Source organism: Triticum urartu, chromosome 7 (assembly GCF_003073215.2).
Source record: "Triticum urartu cultivar G1812 chromosome 7, Tu2.1, whole genome shotgun sequence".
Lineage (NCBI taxonomy): Eukaryota > Viridiplantae > Streptophyta > Magnoliopsida > Poales > Poaceae > Triticum > Triticum urartu.
In genome coordinates, this window is record NC_053028.1 from 446,931,303 (window position 1) to 446,941,791 (window position 10,489).

Consider the following 10,489-nt stretch of genomic DNA (forward strand, 5'->3'; position numbering starts at 1 on the left):
CACAAAGACGGTGATACTGAAATCGCAGAAACACACAGCATGTCTCCTCATTCGTCAGAAAAGGACATAGAATAAAACATGAAGAACAAAGCACCTGCGGCAGAAATGGTAACTTACACAAGGCTCAACAGGACTAAACATATAGCAGCAAGCAAAAAAAAAGAGAAAATCAGTTACCAGTACTGTTTTTACTCCTGGAGCAAAAAGGCCAAAGCAAAAGGACAATGCTGAAAACATTGTCGACACTAGTACCTTGCAGCATCAGCCAATACCTCTAATGGTACTCCCGCCAACAGCACCAATCGCCACAAAGAAACAAGGTGAAAGCAAGAAGAAAAACAAACGACAAAGGGTAGAAGAAGAACAAGACGATGCCAACATCAAAGGTTCAAATACCGATGATGCCGACGATGACAGACAACATGATGCAGATTTCATTCCTGCAGACTGCGATGATGCGGAAGAGCATGACAGTGACATAGAATAGGACGACGATGTAAAAACGCACTTATGTACTCATTTTGAATACCACTATTCAACACTCAAGATCTAACGGTCCTTTCTAACAAAACCTTTTTTTCTTCTGAAACAGCCCAAATCAAGCCAGAAAGCCGGGAAGAGGAGAAAGGCGAGCGGAAAAGAATTGGCAGTACCAACAGTTGACGAAGAACAAGAGGCAACAACAAATAAGGACGAATGCAAAATCAAGGCAGGAGCAGCATTCGCTCATGTCAAGAAAGCATGGAAATTACTTAAAGAACGTCACAGGCAAGATATTAGGACGACATGATTTGGCAGCATAGAGAACTGCAAAATAACGGGCTCCATCTGCAGACCGCTTGCATCACACATCTACAACAACCTGGACACAGAAAGCATGACAATAACCTTCGGTGATGGTACCGAAGACAAAAAAATCAAGATTACCAAGGAAGCTATCCACAAGGTCTTTGGATACCCAAACGGCACGCAAATGTCAGCACCAAGACCAACGAGTTCCCCAAGTTCAATGAAAGAACTGATGTCAGACCTTGGCTTCAAAAGTACAGAGTTCACGCCAAAACAACTGTTCAAGGAGCTAGAAAAAATGGTGGAAATAGATGACAAAGAGTCGAACAGGAAATCAGTTAAAATATTTTTCCTTATTTTTTTCCACAACGTTGTCTGCGGGTCAACCGCCGCTATCTTCAGCCAACAAGCTATAATGGTCAAAAACATGAATTATGAATATATGGCACAGATGGATTTCTGCGAGCTAATCGTCGAAAGGATTAAGGAAGGAGCCAAGAAATGGCAGGAGCACAGGACATTGGATCAAGAAAGCAAGAACAAAAAGCACCTCAATGGTTTGGTACAGGGACCAGTAATCATGTACCTCGACTCCCTGCTACCGCCAACCGACACCAAAGAAATGCGGAAGATTGCAAAGACAATGGACAAGACCTCACTACCACGAGCAAACCATCTGAAAGAGAGTCACCTAGCAAAAATAGCTAGAGCAGACATGAAAACGGACAGAAAAGCACGACCGGATGACTATGAATTTGGCAAGATACAGGTATAGCTCTATTGTACATAAATCAATCCTTTCTTTTTTTAAACTATTTCCATTATAATGAACTCCATTTCTACCAAAATAATGCAGACATGGAAAGGAACAACAGAGAGGATCGTCTATGCCAGCATAGCATCAACTTACTTCAGATTAGCAGATACCAGGAGAACATCGCTGACAACAACAACACCAGCACACGACCAAACTACTACCACCTCCACCCAAGCGCTGGCGCGAACCACGTGTCAGCACCAGTGGAAGCAGGGAACCAAACACAAGCATCAGCACAGGACCAGAAGAAAGATTACAAAGGATAAAGAAATTGTTGGAAAAAGTGCTCCATGAAGCAGAACGGTTATCCAGAGTAACCACGAGGGTTGAACACCAATGCAGCGAAAAAGAGAAGAGATTGGATGAAAAAAACAAGAACTCAGTCGTGCAACAAACAATATCCCTGATCGAAGCTGTCGGACAACTCAGAGAATTTCAGGACATAGTTTGCGCAAGGTACCTGATAGACAAGGCGACCCTGCAGACACTAGAGCAAGCAGATCCAGTAGCCACAAGTAGACTACTCGATGACAACCGCACAAATGAAACCGTAGCCACAACAAAACCAGGAGAAAGGAGAAAAAGAAAGAAAGAAGAAGAAGACGAAGAGAGGAAGAGAAGAACAAAATCAAGGGACATGGGCATTGACAAGAAAAAGATAAAGCGGCAAAAATAGGTAAATAAATAGTAATGCATCGTGCCCTCCGCCCCCTAAAGCAAACCGCTGTTTTCATACCTCAACTGAAAAGAACTCTCTCAATGCTTTCAGGAACGTACCAATAGGACGCCAGGCCAAGATGAACTCCAACAGCAGGATGATGTCAACAACCCCAAAAACAAGAATGAATGCAACAAACAAAGAAACCTCACAACAGACAATGCTACAACAACAACTACCCCAACACAAGCACAAGATACGATCGACGACAGAACTAGTGAAGAGGTCAGTATGAACATCCATTTTTCCTTTCAAAACTGGATAGAGTTATAAGTTAACTGACAAACCTCCAACAAAATATAGGCTCAGCTAGAGAACAATCAAGTCAGCAGTCCCGCCAACCAAATGCAAGAGGCTGACCCACAATCAACCGTTAGCATAACAAACGACAAAGAAGAAGAAAACAACGAAGAGGAGGTAAACTTCCACATCCCACTACAGCCCACACCAAAAACTCATAATGGCAGGAAAGAAAGTGAACCGCAAACTCATATTGTTTGATCTCCAGGTATCACAAGCACTGCAAGACCAAGAGACAATCCGTGTTGAAATTGAACCCCTTAGTGAACCTCAAATAGACGAAGGCGTCACAGAACAGGAAGTTTGTGTACAAGAGATTTCCAGTGCCACAACATTGTAGATCACCATCACGAGTACAAAGGAGAAAGCCCAAGACATCCCAGCCGATGAGAAACTAGAGACTGTTATACCTGACAAAGAAACAGTCGATGCAGGCATGAATAACCCAGTCATCAACACAGAGGTAAAAATTCAACAACAACAACAACCCCTTTTCAAAATATTTATGATGTCTGAACTACCTAATACACCCCGCCACCGCAATACAACAATTATAAGGGATGTCTCACCCTTTTCTTTGAACAAATGCAGGAAAAAAATGAGTACGTTGATCTCGAAGATCAAGAAGTAGCACAACCAAAGGAAACTCAAAAACACACAGGACTTCAAACAACAACATCTGAAGAGGTGAGGTCACAAAACTCAGACACAAATGAAGTTCAGTCTATAATTTCAATTTTTATTAAACATGAAGAGGAAGCAAGCGAAAGCACTGGCATAGACATTGAACAAGAAAAACAAGAGGACAACACGAGACAAGGAGAAGCCGTAGTTCCAGCAATAGACAGTCCTGCCACTCCAGAGAAAGAGGTCTTATAAAAAAATTGCAACTGAATAGTCAGAGATGCACCCATTTCTTAAATATTTTTTGTGTTAGAGCAGGCCCAAGAAGCTCAAGAGAGCACCAACAATCAAGACCATCAAACACAACCGGAGGAGCCCAATGAACAACCCAAACATGTTCTTCAAACGGTAGACAACAATGCCACTGAAGACCAAGCCACAAAAAATTCACTCACCAAACAACAGGTAATAGAGACGGCGGCAGCGTCAACGATTGAGAAGGTAAAGTTACGAAACCCGCAACTATGAAATTATAAAATTGCTGCGTGCACACTCAAATAAACTCCAACCTACCACATATGTATTCACTCAAATGCACGCTCACTTTGCCACCTCTATGTTTGAATAGCTGCAAGAAAAAAACAAGGTCAGTGATGATGAACAGCAAAATAAAGAGCAAGAGAAGGACCCAAAACCACCACTCAACGAAGAACACGTAGAACAATCAACAGTAACAACAACAAATACAGAGGTGAAAACACATAATACCTCTTCACGATCTTATAGTTCAAAAATACGCATTTGACATTTCACTACCTTCCTGCATTGCAGACAGAGGAGACCAGTGAGCAAAAGGAGGGCACTGAAGAAGGGCAGCATGTTCTTCAAACGGCAGACATCAATGTCACAGAAGACCAAGCCCCAAAATATTCACTCACCGAAAAACACGCAACAGAGACGGCAGCAACGACAACGACTAAAAAGGTAAAGTTACATAAGCTGATCCTATGAAAGTATAAAATAGCTCTCTGGAACCTCAAATGCACTGCCACTTAGCCACATGTGTGTTTCAAAATCTACAAGACAAAAATGCCGGCAACGGCGATGAATTCCAAAAGAAAGAACAAGAAGATGCCCAAAAACCTCCACTCAATGAAGAATAGGCAGAACAGTCAGCAGCAGCAACGAGAACAGTAGCAGAGACAACAGAAGCAGTAACGATTGAGGAGGTAAAGTTACGTAGGTTGATTCTACGAAAATATAAAGTAGTTCCATGAAAACTCAAATGCACTCCAACTTAGCCACCTTTATGATTGAACAGCTGCAAGACAAAAACCATGATAGTGACGATGAACATCAAAAGAAAGAACAAGAGGATCCCCAAGAAACAACACTCAACGAAGAACGGGTGGAACAGTCAGCAGCACCAATGACAACTCAACAGGTAAAGTTGCACAAATTTTTTCCACAAAATTACAACTTAATCACAATCAAAATAGCTCAAAGCACACACCGAACGCTTCATTATTTTCCCATACAACTTCATTAATTAAAATAAAGTAGCAAGTTAAATTATTTCAATGCTTGTTCAATGATAACGCAGAAACACGAAGAAGGCAACCACGGAGATACAACCAATGAAGCAAACACACAGATTGTTCCAGAGAAAGAACCAGAAACTATCGAAGAAAACCCTACACCGTCGTACGATGCCGATTCCCCTGGGAGAGAGGTCAGTGCCAACCAGGTCGAGACTGAAAAACAAGACGGAAAAGACCACCAGCAAGACATGACGGTTGACAAGGAAAAACATGATGCTAAGAAAAGCACAGACGACTCAAATGAGGATGGAGCAGAAACTGGACAAAAGAATACAACGCAAAAAGAAGAACATAACATGTCGCAAGAAGCAGAAGGAGAATAAGAAAGGAACAACACTGGACAGGACTATCTTCTAGCACCGAAGCAGGCAAGACAATAGAAACTTAATTGCTATCTTGTGATTTGGAATTATTTAAATTAAATTCAAAACCATCGCAGGCACAATGGATAAAGGGGGCAAAGATAGTGATTCCGTCAACAAAGCCATCGAAGACCTGTACAACGATGTATGCAAGCCATGGACAAAGAAAGAAAGGTAAGTTCATGCAATTAACACAAAACACATTCTTACACACGATCATTTTAACTGTATCATGTGTAAACTAAAACATTTTTTAAATATACTTTGCATGGATGAGCTTTTCATTACAACGGACAAGTTTGATGTCAATCTAGGCCATGTCGCCGAAAGCTTCAAGGTCGGTAAACCAGTAAGCACCGAAGCAATCGAGCCCATGCTAACGATCTTAAGAAAACAACTCAATGGCACAGGGAGAAAGATTTTGTCGTTAAGCAACATTGTAAAGATCACGGCAAAAAGAATCACGTTTAAAACGATAAATATGACTTTATAAATAGATAACTGAACTAACAAAACCCTTTGTGTATCTGTGACAAAACAAGCAGCACTCGATAAAGGAAGCCGACAGCGAAGACCCAATGTGCTACAAAAATAATGATCAAGAACACATTAGAAAAAAATTACTACCTGCCAGGCTTAGAGCATTTTTCAACCTGCAAGAAGAAGAAAAACTGCAAGATTATAACATGGTAAGCAGATTAACTGTTTCAAAAACGAAATACAATAGCGTATATGTTATGCAAAGTTCTCTTTTTATTTTATATTTCTAAATATAAGAAGATTTCTAAATGTTTTCTTTTTATTTTGTGTTTTGCAGTTCCTTCTACCATGTTCGTTACGCGGGTTTGAGAAAGACGAAACTATAAGTCATTACTTCACCATTGCAGTTAACATGCAAAAACAGCGCTTTGAACTCCTTGACTCTTCAACTCCATACCCAGGCACAATAGAATTCTTCAACAATGTAACCAGCAAATTAATGAAAATCTGAAAGCACGTAAGCACAGAGCTACAGCTTTCAAAAAAAGCATCGACCATTTCAAAAAGGTCAAACTGCAAGTGCCACTTCAAGAAGTAGACACGTAAGCACTTCCAACATTACTCTTCTTTCTTTTTTTCAATGCAAGATTCACTACTACCATTACTGAAGTAATTCCGTTATTTCGTCTTTTCAATGCAACAATTACCACTACCGTTGCTCAAACATTTCTCTTCTTTCCGTTTCTTGAATGCAACAATTACCACTACCATTGCTCAAACATTTCTCTTCTTTATGTTTCTTGAATGCAACAATTTTACTAGTACCATTCCTCTACATGCAGAATGAACTGCGCATTCTATATGTACATGAACCTGAAGCACTACTCCAATGATGGAACATCAGCAATCTTAGAGCCAGAACAAGTACCAGAGTTGAGGAAAAAAATTCTATATCAACTAATCAGTCAACACAAAGAGAATACCAAACTGTCATTAATCAAGTGTACAACAGGTTAGTCTTTTCAGAAACAAAACCTTACAATTTTGTCACACTACAACAAGTAATAAGTTTTTTTAATTATTATTTTTTGATTCTAATACATATGCTGAAGTATGAAGTCGATATGGGAGACAAAGTAATACAACAGGCAGAATGTTGCATACTAGAAGAGCTTCTGCCAAATCCCGAGCCAAAGGAACATATTATGCATGCGACAACCACACAAGAGCATGAAGTTATTGATATATCCAGTAAACGGAAAGAGCTTATGCATGTCAGCAGCCACGTCGTCGCCCAAGAATCTTGCACAGACCATGAAGAAAAGGATCCACCAATAGAACCAGATCAACCACCACCAGACAACAAGATACCACATCATCCTGAAGAGGAAACAGACACCACAAACGAGCAAAATATCAACAACAATATCCCGAGCATAGAGCAACTTGAACAAACAGGCACTGCTTTAAAAAAGGATGACAGAAGCAACGACATACCAAATACACAAGAACAAGTTTCCGACCAGAATAAACAACCTGTTCTTCTTCAAGAAGAAACAGGCTCAACAAGCAATCAGCAAGGCACCTCCAGCACCATCTCTCTAGACTTCCTAAAACCCAAAACAACGAAAAAGCATGAAGAAGTTGATGAATTTCTTTTAAGCCTTAACTCACTCCAACTAAAGGAATACCATGAGTTTGTAAAGATGGGCTATAAATTCGATGTAATCAAAACATGGCTGAATGACCATGAAAGCTATGAATTCAACAAAGACGCCACGCCGTATCTGACAATCTTGCAGCAAGAATCAGGAGAACATTCAATGCCTCAATCATCTGAGAACAGCTCAGACAAGAAAATCTCGATTAAGAAGAGGCCGGTAAAGCCTTCAAGCAGACTCCATGGAAAAATCATGATTCCTACTTTTGTCCCAGGAGATTTCAAATTTATGAACAAAGCCAGAGCACTTCAAGAATACCTATTCAGCAAAGAAGGACGGGAAGAATGCGCAAAGTAAGTACTTTCTCTTATCACAACAAAAAACAAAGAAATGTTGCTCCTTTTTAAATCCACCTAATGTATAAACTTTTTCTGCCTGCAGTCTAAATGTATAAATTAGCTCGAAGCGACTCGATTGGATTACAGGAAAACAAATAATGGAACAGCTGCAGAAAGGATATGCAGGACAGATGGAGGGCTCCATCGCAAACGCATTGTTCGAAGAATGGACATGGCAGCAACAATACAACACAACTGATAAAGCCATACTTCCCGTAGAATTTGCAAACGTATGAAGTCCAATTTGACAAAAACACTTGCATCATTTTAGTGATTACAAAGATTGAACTAAAAAGTAGAAAACTTTTTTGTCGCAGATTGTGCTCGGTGTTAATACTGGAGAAGGAGGAGGACTAGCAGAATTCAATGAGGACGGAGCATTGAAACAGTTTGTACCCCGTGTATCAGGGAAGGAACTTAAAAAAAGCTGGTAAGTTAATAGAAATATACAAACATAATTCATGCTTCCTATATATTGCACATTTACATGTCATTTAATTCTTCCGACAAGAATGAACTTTAACTCACTCTGTCTCCAAACACCGCAGATTATGATACCTCACAACACAGCTAAACACTTCACATTGTACGTGCTCAACAAGAACACGAGCTCCATCGACATATTTGACTCACTGAATTACAGACACGAAGGGGGAAAAATACATGGAAAAAACACCATAAGGATCACCCAGAACTGGTACGTCAATTCAACCTTGGTTTTCTAATTAATTTTCCAATTCATGTATACCCTTTTTTTAATGGCAAAATCCAACAATAAAACCAAACCGTAATCACATATTAAAATGATGCATGCACTCATGAAGAAGCATTACGACGAAGCGGAACTACGAGCCAACAGTGAACCAAACTGGTCGAGGATAGCAGAAACACCTAACAAAGTTTGCATGCCAAAACAGCAGGGTATCCAATGCGGACACTTCATGGTTAAATTTGTAAAATACTGGAATGACATTGATCTCATAAAAGATGATGAGAATTTCCATGTAAGTGAATAGTACGAGAGCAACAATTTTATTTTTAGAAGCAGCACTACTTGAATAATTCAATTATCGCATCAAAGAAAAATAAAAGAATATCTGATGACCTTCATACAACATAGCAAGGTAGATGCCGAGTGGAAACTAGAGTTCCTTTTTACAACCATATTTGGTGAAACAAACCAAGTAAAGTGCGAGCAACTACCTGGAAGAATCAAAGAATTCAAACCAGAAACTTCAAACTTCTTTTCCACCAACAAAGGTAAGAAAATTGTTTCTCGTTATCTTTTTTTGTAATGACCTACCAATCCCATGGTTGATCAATGTCTTTGGTATCACAAGAGCTTACATATTACATATCTGCTTCCACTGACAGAAACAGATGAAACAAAAAGGAAAAAAGGACGAAGCACCAATCCATACCGAAGACATTCTCATTACTTCCAACACACAAAGGAGGCATCCGACCTCTTCCAACTAGTCATGAGCGACAGCTGGCAGGAGGAATTCAAAAAGTGAGTTGTTTTCTATTGCACATCAAAATAGTTGAACCGAGGCCAAAAATAAGGTAAAAAACTGTTTCTCAATTACCCTGACCTCTAAAATTATTTATCTCCCTATCACAGTAAAACTATATTTAGGCGCATCCGTAGGGAGAGAAAAACACGCAACTTACTGGAGCCCAACTGAAGGCAGTATTTGGTCCAAGACCAGCACAGACAAACATACCACATCATATGGAAAAGAGTGTGCTCGATGACATAGCAGAAATCTGGGAAAGCAGACAAGATTCAAAAGAGACTGACAGAATAATATTAGGCCCAAACTTTGCAGAGGTGAATTTAAAAAAAGCAAAATCTTGTCTATATTGCAACACCTACTCTTTCTATATTGTTACACTGCTCTTTTTTCTAACAGTTTTTTCATCGTAATTATTATTTGCAGCATATATTGAATTTAAAGAAACACAAAACTAGTATTGCAAAATTTAAAAATGAATTGCAAAAAACAAAGAATCAACTGGTTCCCATGTATCTCAAAGAAAATCAACAGAAAAAGCTCTCAACAGCAAACATGGTAACATCCCTTTCCTCCATGATAAAATCAAAAAATATGCATTCTATTAAATTACTTTATATTAAACTGTCATCTAAGCAACAAGTATTTTGGACGCAGATATTCATTCCAATGGAGAAGGGTGACCGCTACATACTATATATGCTGGACAAATATAAACACAAAGTTCACATTATTAATCCTCGAGAAGCGACTCCAAAGGAATTTGAGAAAGAAAAGATAGACATGGATAAATTGGATCCACATGAAGCATATTGAGTTCTTCAGGAACATGAAGACGCTCAAAAAGAAAGAGAAACACAGTTTCAGAAATATCATGTTCATAAGTCGGCAATTGTAAGCATTTATACATAACAATTTTTTCAGTTTTACAAATTGTAATATTAAAACAATTACAAAATGCAATTCTCAGGTATCTAGGTTTAAAGAAGTCTTCAACATCATGTTAGGACAAACAATGAATGCCAAGGGTACAAGATGGCAGATTCATACCGTGCAAGATGTTCCAGTGGTAGAAAAGGGCGAATCATCATTTGTTGTTTTAAATCTTGCATTTCTCTACGATGGTGAAAAATTCATCGAAGACCTGAAAGATTTGACAGTAAGTCTATATATATATTTATTTATATACAACTTTTATGTACCAACTCTAATAATATACTTC